We start from the raw sequence: 14,892 nt of genomic DNA on the forward strand, positions 1-14,892 counted from the left end.
TGAATCAATGTAAAGGACACACAAAATGTATCCATCAATGCAATACATAGTCAAAACTTTGCACAACCCCTTCTCTCAAAACATCTGATTTTGCTTTGAAAACAAACAAAATTAATCTGTGTCAGAGGGTAAGCAAGACAGTGTGACGTATCACCACAAAACAGTTCTCAGCAACCAATGCTCTCAGTTGAGAGCTGAACAAGTTCCACATAGTTTAATAGTGCAACTAACATCAGTCAGAGACTTGTGAAAGGATTCTTGTACCTCACAATCACTTATTCCCAAATTACACACAATACAAAACTATTTTAAAAGCACACAAAACATTCTTACCAGTAAAACCGTCATACAGGACTGAAATGCTGCCAAAATGCCAGATACTCTCCAATACTTCACACCTTCTATGAAACTCCTTTAATTGCATTATGTCATTGCATTCTTAAAATCAAAAATGTGGAAGACATAATGTGACTGAGTGAGGAAGAAGATCAAAACTTATGTAATTGCAAAGGCCTGTCAGCTCAGTATTGTGTTGTGTTTTATATCTGTAAAACAAAACACAATTTTAAAAAAAAACCAACCACCAAAGGCATGTGTCACACCTTAGTTTTACTTGCTTCATAAGTAGGTTCACTTTTTTACAACTTAAACCAGAAAATAAGAAAACCACACACTACTCAAGATTATGATCTTAATATTCTAAACATCCCATTTAATATTGCAAATAAAGGATGGAGAGATTGAATATCTATCAGTAAGTCTGGGAGTCAACTTGTGTCCTTTGCCTCACAGGTTTTCACCACACATCTCCAGGGGGAACACAGCGTCACCTTCTCTATCCCTCCCGTGAGGTTGGAACTTCAGAGAATTTGTTGGAAGACAGCTTGGCCTTTCCTCTTCCACTCTGAAGAAACTCCTATCTCCCCCTCCTCACACACTACAGGCTCTGGCCCCTCAGTAACAGAATGCTTCTCCATGTCTGTGCCTTTTTGGAGGTGAGCAGTCCACACTGCGTTCTCAATGCCGCTTTGCGAGCTCCTAACAGACAAAAACCATCACTTCTCCCAGAATGCTGACACACCTTTTCTGACAGGTGCTAATTTTTCCCCTCTTCAGACACACTGCTCTCTACTGTTCAACACATTTGTCCTGGTTCTCCATCAGGACCCACCCCTGGGCTCTCTTTGGCAAAGCTCATTCCCCGAAAGCCATCAGCCAGGCTGCAGAGAGGGACAAGGTGACTTTATTCCACTGTCCTAGGTTACAATATTAAGATACATTCTATTCCCATCCTCAAGAGCTGCTGAAAACCAGGAGGGGCCCACCTTCCTTATCTCCTTTTAATGGGCCCATCAATGCCTTTTCCCATGACTCAAAGATAATTCCCTCCAGGAGGCATTTCTGTTTAATGGACTCACCACATGACTCACAGAACGATAACAGCCAATTGTGAGAAGCTCCACCCAGGGGGGAGGAGCTAAGAACCCCCACCTGGATATAACCTAGGTTTGGGACAGAACAGTCAGTCTTTCCACTGGATTCCCAGAGGAACAGGTATCTTTTCCACTGGATATTCAGAGGAAGACTACACCCTTTGTACAGGATAACTGCTCCAACAGAACCACATTTGCCACTCCAGGAGGACTGCAGCCACCAATCCAACTGCACTGCTACCAACACCCTGACCAACAGGGCATCAGGTTGTATTCTGACTTTGTCAGTGTTTTTTTCATTTGTATTATTGCGTGTATTTTGGGGTTTTTTTCCCTTTTCCTAATAAATTGTATTTGACTTGTAGTCTCTCACTAGTTTTGCTTTCAAACCAGAACATCCAGGTACTGGATTATACCTGTGGTTACATCACAACACTGGTCCAGCATACCAGGATCCATCTGCTGCTAAAGCCTGCCCTTGGGCTAGCCAACCACTCACTCCTATCACGTATTTTAAGCACATACACCCTTCCACTGCTCACGTTTTTAACTAAGACTTCATTGTACTTCCTCTTAGTCAAACCATCTCAACATTTCTTGAGGGAGTTCAGGCATTAAGCAGCCCTAAATATCTTTGTGGGGAAAGATTTAGTCTCAAGATAAAACACAGTCAGCAGAACAGATGAAGCACCCACCTGCAAACCAGTACAATCAGCTTAAACTCAAAAATTCAGAACCCTTCAGTCTTGAGATTTATTTTCCAAAGATCTCATTTTTGTATGAAATTTAATTGAATAACAGATTAGTTTGAGAAAACATTAATTTCCTTGGGGTGAAAATATTTATCCCACATAAAATTATTAGTTGAAACTTTCAAAATCGGGAAGACCATGTCTATTGCAATTCCCAAAATTTTCTTGAAAATGGAGAAAGCCTTAGTTCTTGCCCATGCTTCACAGACCATTCTTTAAAATACCATATATTACTCAGGCCCAATCCTAGAATTCTCTTCTCCTTGCAATCTTTCCAACCCTTTTTTTCCAACCAAAAGGTTGGAAAAAAAAGAAAGCAATAATAATGATTATTTCTAAAAAATCTACTGCCTGGCAGGACCAATAATCACCAAGGCTCAAAGGCTTTTGGAATGCCTTTGCAGAGGAAAAATTACTTTATAGGAAGAAATTACTGGCCTTTGCCCCTCTCTGGCAAAGAAGAAGTTGAATCTGAGCAATACACTACCAAAGCAGAGACTCCAACTATCTCTCCAGTGCATACTGTTCATCTCTACTCTTAGATCAATAGTGGAGTCACTTCCAAGAAAGTTCAGGGCAACAAGTCTCCAACAAAAGCTGACATTCCAGAGCAAAAATTCAACCCAAGGCTTATTTCTCTGAAGCTCCAACCTGTATTTTTCTCTAATGTCTTCTACCAGAGGGAAATCTTACTTGAGGTCCTTATCTCATATACAGGCAACACAGGTAACAATTCAGACTCAGGAAACCAAAAACATCTATCCTTTTGAGGTATAGAGGAATGAAGGCAAAAGTCATGTCCTCTGACATGTAAGAAAAATTTATGATCAATGTCCTTTCTGCCCCAGCTACACAGCAAAGACGCTTCGGTATTAGATCAACCATGTAGGAAAGAGTCTTAAATTTAGCTATGCACAAGCTTGCGTCTGCATTTAAAAGACAAACAACCCCAGCTGCAGATTTTCTCCAAAGATCTACTTAAAAACTGACAAATAGTTCTTGCTCAGGTATAGATATTCATTATTTTGTACTATATCATAAAGGGGAAATAGGCAGCTACTTTAAGTGAAAAGCATGCTCCTCTCAATTTAGATTTATATTTAGCAAGCAGAAATATTTATTTAACGACTGTCATAAAGGCCAGAGCTGTCCTGACTTGAGCTGGGATAGAGTTAATTGTCTTCCTAGTAGCTGGCTTGTGGTTGTGGTTTGGATCCAGTATGAGAGTAACGTTGATAACTCACTGAGGCTTTTAGCTGTTGCTAAGTACTGTTAGCTATACTAAGTCAAGGATTTGACAGCTCTCATACTCTGCCAGGAGGTGGGAGGGGCACAAGAAGTTGTGAGGGACACAGCCAGGACAGCTGGCCCAAACTAGCCAAAGGGATATTCCATACTATATGACATCATGCTTAATATATAAACTGAGAGGAAAGCTGGCCAGGGCCACCACTTGGGAACGGGCTGGGCATTGGTCAGCGAGTGATAAGCAACTGCATTGTGCCTCATTTCTTTTTAATTCTTTCATTATTATGATTTTCTTCCTTTTCTGTCCCTTTAAACTGTCTTTATCAGAACCCATAAGTTTTCTCACTTTTATTCTTCTGATTCTCTCCTCCATCTGACTGGGTCAGGGTAGTGAGTGAGCAGCTGTGTGGCACACAGTTGCTGGATTGGGTTAAACCATGACAGATATTTCTGGTGCCCAACACAGGGCACGACAGGTTGAGATAATGACAAATCTGACTAGAACGTATCAGAAGAAATTTCTTGTAAGTACTCATTATATTAATCACTGCCACAGTGGTGATGTATTTGTTCCTCAAGTTGGTGTGGTGTCCCTGTTTGTAATGTTGAATTATAAAATACTTTATTTGTATATATTGCCCCCTGAGCTGTTTGTCACCCATGGGAACAGGGCTAAGGTTATGTTGTTGCACTCTGTAACATGGTCTCATAATATGACAGAATTGACGCTCATGAAACTGATCTGGTATTTGTACTCAGCACTGCCCACATCTCCATACTTTGGGAGCCATCTATAGGAAACTACTAATAATTACAACTTTTACCTCTTCCCAGAGACCAAATCCATGAGGGAGACTGATATCTACCTCCCTTAATCTTCCCTTTCTCCTCTAGGCCAATTAAAACAGCATTTGGGAATTTTTAATGTCCTTGGGATGTTCAAACCAGCATTCCTATTGCCGTGTCTTCTGAATGTGTTCAAGGTCTTGTTTTAGGATCAACAATTATTCCAGAACACCTTCCACAGGGATCTGCCCTGAGGCTGGATAGTGGTAAGTGCCAGGGTGTGAGGGATAGTATGGACAAGTGCCTAGGACAGTGGTCACCTCCAGTGCTTTGGAACTTCGGCCCTGAACAAGTGCAAAATTTGGAAAGACTAGTTAAATATTGGGAGAAACTACGCTGCCACCTTGGAAATTCCAGAGATGCAAAACCCACAGCAACACGCTGCAGCCTGGCGCAGGCCTACTGAGCCATGCTTAGGACTGTACAGTACCCCTGAGGGAAAAAAAGGCCTCTGGATGTGATGAGAAAATGATGGGCACAGGGGCTACTCCAAAACCAGAGACAGGCACTGTGGCTGAACCAAAGCACCAACCTGTGCCTGTATCAGCCCCTGCTATACATAAGGAGAGAGATATGCAAAGGGGAGCTCATTTAGTGAGGGATGAAGCAGCAGGGCTATAATGAGAAGAGGTGGGGAAAGAGGCAGAACAAATAAAAGATACAGTTAATCATCTGATCCCTATCCTTGAGTGACCTGTGACATATGCAAAAAGATTCCAATCACCATCCAGGCAAGCACATCACCTGGTTGCTCCAATGCCGGAATAACAGGCCCAGTAACCGGGAACTAGAGGATAGAGAAGCCAAACAGCTGGCATCCCATTCCACAGAGGTGGGCATTAACCAATGAACTGGAAAAGGGGCACAAGTCCTCAGCCTCTGGAAGTGACTCCAGGTATGAAGGAAAGGTATTCCTTCAAGGAACATGTTATGCCACCCAGGCAAGTGGACTGTCATGGACAGAGGCATCCAGTATCTGAGGCAATTAGCCACACTGGTGGAGATTTATGGTGATGTGGATTTATGATGATGTGGATGATAACAACAAGCAGTTATCCAAAGACCCAGATGAAGACAAGTGTACACAACCCATGCGGTGGAATGGGATGCACCACTGTCATACACCAACTGATTGGCAGTAATGACCTGGAAAGATGGAGAGGGACAAATGGTGGACAAATTGGCCAACTCCCATAATACAAACAAAATGCATCTTCCTCATTACAGCCTGTATCCTGGCTGTGGACAAGGAAGGCTTACACATCCTATTCCCCACCTGTATGGACCAGTGTCCCAACTATGAGAGTAAGCATAAACAGCACAGGTCACCCTGTGTGACCACAGTAGGATACAGGTCTGCCTCCAGCCAGGTGGAGGAAACAAACAGCTGGGTTTAGTGCACTGTGTGGATTGGATGACCTTGCACAGCAGAGCCACAGGAGTCAAAGGCTCCAGCAAACACTGCTGCACAGGGGCAGGCACCATCTCTGTTTCTGGAGTGGCAGGGCAATCCCAATAGCTAACTGTGTTGGAGGTGAAAGTGAGCCTGATAGGGAATGAGTGGCAAAAGCACTCCATTGTGACTGGCACTGAAACTCTAGAGCATCCTTTGCTTAGACTGCCTCACAAGGGTGAGCTTCCAAGGACTCAAAAGGTACTGCTGGGCTTTTGCTATAGCTGCCTTGGAGACAGTAGAAATGAAACAGCTATCTACCTCACTCCATCTCCTGGAGGACACTTCTGGTGTGGTCAAAGAGCAACAGCTGCCATCATAACGGTGCACTGGACATGGAATCCCACCAACCAAGACACCCTGACACCATCTGTAAGTTGATTTGCCATATGGAGAGCCAAGGAGTGACCAGCAGGAATCACTCACCCTCTAACAGTCCCATGTGGCCAGTGCAGACTAACAGTACACTGTCATGGCCTGGCCAAAGCCATGCCACCTCTGAGTCCAGCCAGACCTGCTGGAACTTCAATACAAACTGGAGTCAGAGGCAGCCAAGCAGTATGCCACAATTGATACTGCTAGTGCAGTTTTCTCAAGCCACTGTCAATAGAGTGCAGGTCCATCCAGTACACCTGGAATTCCAGGGGTGGAAACACAGACCTACTATTAGCCATGGACTGATATTAACAGTACTGAAACAAAGCAAAGCTCTTAGTGCATTGATGGCAATATTGTGTGAGGCAATACAATAACAGAAGTTGCTGAGAGAGGGAAAAGTAGTTCAAATCCTTCTGTAAACTGGTTTTGCCATAGAATTAAAAAGGTAAAGAACCTGAACAGGAGAGCCAGCAATCATCCACAGGACTGCATTTGCTCAAGGAACTGGGCGCACTTGGTGGGTAACACGGAGGGATGGGGAAGTCTTATGGGTACTTCCAGGGCATTTGATTCTGGGTAAGAACAGTGAATGATCTTCACTATATTATGTTGTCTGCTATAAAACACTGTAGGTCATCACTTCCAACTGTTGCTGGATGCCATATCAAGGGTATTGTAATAGCATTATCCAGCCTAATGAAGAATGGAATTTTGATGACAGAACCAGACATTCATAGCAGTGATGGAACTAGCGCTGGCTTCAGCATAAAACAATCCAACACTCCACACACTCTCTCCTGCCCTGAAGGACTACTACAACAGACAAAGCCAAAAGTCATGGACTAAAACTCAACAAACATTCTGAAGGGATGGCCCACACAGTATGGGAATGGTATCTCTGGGTACATATCAAAATACAGGAAAGGTGATAGTGATTACTTGGGTGTATTGGAAGGTGTGGGACCTGGTAGCATGCAAATGGATATAGCCCTGCTTTCAGGTGGGACAGAGTTAATTAACTGTCTTCCTCATAGCTGGTGTAGAGCTGGTTTGGATATAGTATGAGAATAAAGTTGATAGCAACAACTAAAAATATCAGTGTGCTATGTAGTGTTTATATTAGTCAAGGACTTTCTTGCTTCTCATTTCCTGCCAAAGGAGAAGGCCAGAGTGGCACAAGTAGTAGGGAGGAGACGCAGCCATGACAGCTGGCCCAAAGTGGCCAGAGATACTCCAAAATCTATGACCTTGTGCTCAATGTGTAAACTGGGGACAAAGCTGGCCAGGGGCTACTGCTCACATTGGTTGGCAAATGGTAAGCAATTGCATTGTGAATCACTTGTTTTGCATATTTTAATTCTTTTTCTTCCTTCCCTGACCCATTAAGAAGCCTGTGTCTCAACCCATGAATTTTCTGGTTTTTATGATTCTCTTTCCCATCCTACTGGGGAGGGAGGAGGTGGAGTGAACAAGCAGCTGTGCAGTGCTTAGTTGCTGGCTAGGGTTAAACCATGACAGCAACCAACACATAATTAGATTACAAAGGTCTAAAAGCCATAATCAAAGTTTTTGTTGATACTATAAAATAATTTTCCCATCGCATGTCAGTTTCATAAAAAACATCAGAACTAAACTAATACCACCTTGATGGCTAACAGTCCCAAAGGCAATACTGTATCTTTTCATAATATGAGAATGGTCCAACATAAATCTTTTGGGCTTAGGTCATAAAAGTGTACTGTAAAATGTCTCTTCCTCAGAAGGATTCACTCAACAGGCTAGTCATTTCTAATAAGTCAGTGCTGTGGAAAAGAAACAGTGCCAGAGTTTCCTGTTACAAAGCACATGTGCTCCACTATAAAAAAAGAATGACATTTCAAAAGAAAAAATGCTGCACTAGATATTAAAGATGTAAATGACAAATAAATAATCAAAGTATCCATGACAAACAATTTCAAAATTTATAGAAAGTGCAGGAACTACCTTCTCTGGTTTAAGTTAAAACAAAATAAAATCAAAGTTTAGTCCTGGTAGAAAGCTCCTCTGCATCCACCCTGCAGTCTCTCTCTAGTGTGTTATGTGCACATATAGACTTTACACAGTACATCTGTCCACACACACTGCAGATAGTTTTAATTTTTGATCCCAGAAAACTTGGTCTTGCTTCTAACTTATTGACCTTAAAAATACTTGCACTTCATGAATTTATATTAGGCCAATAGTTATTGGAGACTGGCTGTAACAGCTACTCTATGTACCCACAAATACTGACAAACAAATTACTGCAACCTAAGAATAAGATCTGAGTATTTTATTTTCATTTTAAAATGAACTACACAGAAGAAGAGTTATTAACATTCCTGGGTATTATTTGGAGGATTTGGGTTGGTTTTAGGTAATCTGTGGCCATGGGTGTTGGCTTTAGAAAGGATGTCAGCTGACCACATATACTGACAGAAAGAAAATAAGTATCAACATAAAATGCCAATACTGAGCTTCCTACCAAAAACTTTTCTTGCCAGGATGTCGAGAAAGAAGCCAAAGAGACTTCTAAACCAGGAAATGAAAAACATTTTGCATCCCTACTACCAGGTAGCATACATGCCTAGGAGCTACAACTGTAATTTTTAAATTAGATTCAGCACAACATGGTTACAGCAGTTGGGGAAAAGAACAAATAACAAAGATAAACAAAGCACTACATTCCCCCACCACACTACTTTTAAACCAGCAAGTTACAAAGGAGATGAAGATTTCAGAATGAACTTCAGCTATTTCAAACTGGTCTGGAGGCACAAAACAATCACAGGCATAATTTAATGCTCTATATTCACACCTATTTTCAATGTCAGTAGCAGTACCTGAAAACATGAACGCTTCTGCTCTGCCTCAGCTACTCATCACTACTACATTGTGCCAGCAATTTCTTTTCTTTCAGAACTGCTGGCTGAGGTGGTTTTGCCCTTACTCTTTGAACTGTTTCACTGAAGAAGTGCAAAGTTAGCTTTAGTATTTTGAAACTTTGCGACTTTGACTGCAGTGGGTTTGGAAGCCAGCAGCTTAGACAGCAGATCCAAGGGGGCTGTAACCTTCAACAGAAAAGACAAATGGAAAGGAGCACTAGGAGCTAGCTTAAGGGCTATAACCTTTCTAGCTATGTTACCACAAGAAAAACATGCTTGTGGTCCTTTCAGAGATTCATTTTATAGTCTGCTTTCTTGCACTTTACTAAAATATGGATGATGCTACTTAACTACAGATTTTTCAGCTCAGCTTATGTGGCAACCATCTGTCTCCCATGGGCATATTGCAGACTTTATACTGAGGCTTCTTATTTTCCTGGAATGCAGCTCAACAGCCACAAAGTTAGAGATCATACCTCAGATATTCAAGATGAACTTCACAGAAATCTTGAAAGTGGACTCTGCATCTAGCTTTCTAATTACTGCACTTAGTACAAGACCATCAGTGCCCACGTCTGTATTTTTTAGTCACAGACCCTTTACATTGCAGCTTCCTTTTTATTCAAGTTGCAGAAATCAACTTCACACAGTTCTGTGGCCAAATGAAAACTTTAAAAAACATGCAGTGCTTTTCTTAGCTACACAGAATTCCATGTGTGCCAGTGTGACTTCTGATTATCAGCAGCCCTTTGCACAGATTAGCACCACTGCTGGGCACTTAACTGAAGAAGTATGCAGGGTCATTCTCAGTAAGAGACTACTCTTGTCAATGTCTTAATGTCACTCATCTTAGGTTTTCAGGTTACATATTCAGCTTTTCTTTACCAAGGCTTCCTCCAAACACTACAGAGACTGGGAAATTCATCCCGTTTGTTACCTGCAAATGGCTTATCTGAGGTACAGAGTACACAGCAAGTAACACACAACAATGGGCAAATATCCAGGCTGGTTCAGCAAACACAAGGCTGGGCCCAGACAGGGCAAAGCAGACTCCTGCTGCCAGCACCTGCCCAGGAACAGGATGGAAGCTAAAGTCTTTAGAAGTAAAGACAGCTCAGCCTAAGTCAGCATTCATGCTCTTGTACCATTTTCTAGGAACAGAAATTTGGTGCACTGGCACTGCAGTGAAATAGGCCTACCTGGTTAATTCAGATATTGCCTGTGCAAGCTTATCATCCTTGAAATCACATTTTGTCCTTAACTCAAACCCTGCAACTCTCTGTGCCTTTAATATACCACGTGGAAGTCTGCACTGTACTGCTGCCTATCCCTACTGACCACACTATGACAAGACCCATATCCTATAATTGGTGAAATTCCTTGCCCATACCTGCTCATATTTCCTGTAGCCAATAAGCAGGTTCTCACTTCTTTACTGGGCTGTTCAAAAGAGATGCACAGGGGTCCCTTGGAAACTACAAAGACTTAGCCTAGCATAAAAGTGATACTTCACAAATAAAGTTTTTAATTATTTCTATGCAGAATTGCTGTTTTAGTTCTCTAAATTCAATAAAGGACCAGGTACTTTGAGTTAAATTTAGTTTGCTCCTTTTCAATCATCAATCTAACAAACAACAGCCAGCTTTTACTACAGAAACGGCACCTCACATTTTCAAGAAAAACAACCAAAATCTATCCACTACACTAAGGGTATTAAAACTGAAGAATTTTACATGTATAAATCTGTCATTAGCATGACACTTTGTCACTGGGAGTGAGTTCTCCCCTGCTCTAAATTTAGGCATTTAAGACAAATTTGCTCACCTTTTTCAAAGTCTGTTTACAAAAAGTTTCAGACACACTTTTGTGAGAATAGGGCAGCAAAGAATCACTTCTTCATATCACCTGTGAATTATTCCTACACAGGTCTGAAACACCAGAATAAGTGTTCTGCAGCAGGTCTGCAAAACCACAGTAAAACAATACACCTTTATTTAGTGAATTGAGGGCTTGTTTCTCGATTCACACAAAAATCTGAGGAAGGCAGACACAAGGGTTGGGCTGGATGAGTGCTAAAGGTCCATTCAAATATAGACAGTATAAAAGGTTGTGCCTTTTTTCAACATGTTACAGTCAGTATAAAAGGTTGTGCCTTTTTTCAACATGTTACATCACTGCAAAATAAGTACAAGCATTCAATCAACACAACACTAATAAAAACCCTCAAAACAAACCACATTGGAACCTCCCTTTCATTTTAGCAGCAGAAAAACCAACACCACTTCCTTGGCACAAACCTGTCGCTGATTTACAACCTATCCATTATTGAACTTCAGAGCAAGACAGACAGGACTGCTTCAGACCAACAGTCCAGACTCCTGCCTGCCACTACTGAAAAGAGACAACTCTTCCTGTCAAAGATACTGAAATGTGTAATCAAGACTCAAAAACCTTCATTTGATCATAATCCTGAAGACAGACTCATGCAATAAACCCATTTCAAGGACAGTCTTCAAAACAAATGGTCCCAGTTTAAAAACAGATCTAAACCTTTCAGAAACATACAACCCAAAATATGCCATCTCTATCACAGGTATTTGTGGTGATATGGGATTTTTTCCCATTACTATGGTCTTGCAGCATTGTATTTATCCTTTTTTCAAAAGGATTCAAAGAACATTGACTCTTAGTTCCCTCTACATGAGTTCAGAAGAAGGTGACAGAGCGTGACAAGAGTTCTCAGTCATCGTCATATAAAGTTAATGACAGAAAACCAGCAGCCAAAACATTTTCATTGACCTGGAAAAAGCCATCAACCTTTACCCTTGAAAAGGTGGTTCAAAAGCTGAAGCTCAGGAACCTTGTAAGGGAAATTTAGAGATTTGCTGTAACTGATTAAAACAGGTAATTTAAGTAGCACTGCTGCTGTTAGTGCATTTAAGGAAATACAGACCTTGTAGGGAAAAAAGCCACATGCAGACAGTAAACTGATCTCAACACATAGTGGACAAAACACTTCATGACTTTTACTGACACTATACAGTCTTCAGTGTGAGAGCATCATTTCTCCAAAATCTGGTCAGCAGACATTTTAGGTGGTGAAAAATTACAATTCCCTGTCCCTCATTTATTAACACTGCTTTGTATTGTAACAGAAGGAAGCTATACTTGAAATTGTATTTCCTCCCTATTAAAAAATAACAGTAAGCAAAACTCAAATACATTTAAAGTAGAAAAAACAGCATTTTACCCAATCTCAAATTTCCATTAAATCCGTGGTCAATTACAAACTGCAAATTAAAAACACAGCCAAAGGAATAATATATTCCCATAAATTTCCAAGTGGCAGAATTCCTTCTTACCTGTAATTTTAACCTTGTCAAGGTTCTAGTTCAGTGCTGAAAGAATTAGTTTACATTCCTGCTGCCAAGAAGCACGTAACAGAATGACTTGCAAAACCTTGAGATAACAGTACAGGACACAACATCTGCTTTATTTTGGTATTTCCTAGAAAGAAACAAAGGAAATAGTTAGCTACTCCAGATGGCGTACAACAGATTTGTACATTAATTTTTTTATGAATACTACTTTTTCCTAAAGAGAAGTGTTTGAACTAAAGCCATGCCTGGATGTGCAAAGACCTTTCAGCAAACTCTCTAAACACCATATTTAAGATTTATGCTAACAAAGAATCAGATTAATATTTTTCTCTATTTCCCTCGCCAACACTGACAAGCACTTAAAAAGTCATCAGCCTATTACCTGCCATTCAAGTCCCTAAACTCAGTAACAGAAGGAATAGCTTTTGCATGCCTGCTAGCATCACTGTGCTGTCTTAATTTTATTCACCTACTCAGATGACAGAGTACACTCCTTGAGTGCTTGACATGACTTAAACCCACCATGTGCAGCATGTGTAATTTGTGAGCTCTTTATTCTGCTTCCTTAGATGCAAAAATGCACAAGAGTTTAAAAAAAAACCAATAAGCTTCAACTGTAAAAGTATTTCAGATCCTCTGTAATACAAACCATTACATTTCTTTAAAAATAGTTTCTATAAAATTAACTAGAAATTCACCTTAAAATGGAAAAGTAGTGAATAACAAATAATTCAGATATGTGGATCAACAACAGCATCTACACATTGTTTGGAACACGATGCAAACACCCAAAATCCTCCATGGATCAGGGACTACATATTTATTAAGCTTATAAAGCGTTGCATCTTACAGAATTGGCTTAAGAATACACTGGTAGAAGGAACTATCATAGGAAAAATTCTGGATAACAGCCAGCTTTCTCTGGGACAGGAGGGAAATAGAAGTTTTCTAGTGACAGTGAAGATATAAAACTGATAACAGCACTCTGGATGCGCTGAGTGATAAAGGAGACTTACTGCCGACCTTGACTTTAAGCCCACTGATGGAGGAACAGAGCTACGACAACATTTCACTATGGCTCGCCTCTTCCAAACACTCAGCAGTGCTTTTCAACTACTAACAAGTGTCATAGGCACCAAATGGCCCAAAAGAACTCCTTTACCCCTTCTGAAGAACTGCAGGAGTTCACTAAGTTCCATGCCTGTAGCTCTACACTACTGCAAGCCCCGAGTTTTCCCCAGAATTCTCTCCTCTTACGCACCACAATAGGATGGAATGTTCAAGCAACAAAACTAATCCAGAAAAAGTCAATTATTTTCTGTCACTTGAGGTCTCCAAACCAGCTTAGGAAATGCCAGATCAGACAAGTACCAGCAACAGAAATGCTGAACTGGGAGCTGCTGCCAATTCATATTTGTTCCAAGTATTGTGTAACTACACCTTAAGCAGCATCCACTTAATCATTAATGAGCTCTGAAAAAGTATCCTAAATCATTGTATTGAACCACAAGGCAAAAGTCCTTCCCAGAAGGTAAAAAAGCTTCAGTAAAAAAGTTGGTTCTACATCAAGGAACTTCAGGGAGTAAAACTAAACACACCTGGTGCAAATTCATAAAGTTGTTTACAACAGCTCTACTTCAACACACAAGCTTTTAGGGCACAGACACAAAGCACGTGGCCAGGACACAGCTCCCTCCATGCACTGCCTCCCACCTTCAGCACATTCCCCAGCCAGGAGCACCACAAGGCGCTTGCACCCCGTGCTCAGCAGCCTCAGGGCTTCTGTGGCCTTGAAAAGCAGCAAACTCACAGAAGCAGCCCTGGAAGATGAGCATTCTGCTTCTCAGAAACAAGAGCCTTGAGTCCTCCCAGATTCCACTCTACAGAGGACGTGAGAGCATTCCTTAGACCAGGATGACTTTAAGCTGAAGGCTGCTTACAATACAGCGGATTCCAAAATAGATATTTTGGGCTGAGAGCATTTTACCTCAGAGTATGATTGCATTTATACAAATTCTATGTACACTATCTCACTTCTCAGAAGTGAGGAATACAGTATTCAGTGTCCCAAAACACAAAAGCACCTTAAGATATAGCCTCCACCACTAAATATGGCACAACAAAGAAGGGACAATACTTCTACCTAATTTGCACAGTAGTGACTCTTACCTCTCCAAGTAAGCTGCATGGCTTGTTTGCTGTCAGTATGAAAAGACTTTTAGATTCATGATACAGCTTTGGGATAACAAACCATTACATCCAGCTCCTAACAATTTGAATGCCAAAAATGTTCACAATACACAAGTGTAAATGTCTTGTCCAGATTGCTCACTGTAAATTACATCACAAGAATAAAGCTGAATGCTTCCTACTAAAGGCTTAACAAAATTACAAGATGTATGAAACATTTTATTTGAGCTACTTAAGGCTTCGTACTATGTAAATGTGTAATATTTTAGTAGGACTAAGTTAGTTCAGTAAACTTTTTTGCTACTAAGA

General features: G+C 41.0%; 1 protein-coding gene across 3 annotated transcripts in view; it reads right to left on the reverse strand.

The window, feature by feature from the left end:
* The window catches only part of PPM1B (protein phosphatase, Mg2+/Mn2+ dependent 1B), a 61,183-nt gene that overhangs the window by 23,318 nt on the left and 22,973 nt on the right, over positions 1-14,892 (reverse strand). For all 3 annotated transcript variants that reach the window (XM_064708980.1, XM_064708979.1, XM_064708977.1), the window contains exon 2: positions 12,376-12,520. The gene's annotated coding sequence lies outside the window, so the exon portion shown is untranslated. The remainder of the gene's footprint in view (positions 1-12,375; positions 12,521-14,892) is intronic.

Source organism: Zonotrichia leucophrys, chromosome 3 (genome assembly GCF_028769735.1).
Source record: "Zonotrichia leucophrys gambelii isolate GWCS_2022_RI chromosome 3, RI_Zleu_2.0, whole genome shotgun sequence".
Lineage (NCBI taxonomy): Eukaryota > Metazoa > Chordata > Aves > Passeriformes > Passerellidae > Zonotrichia > Zonotrichia leucophrys.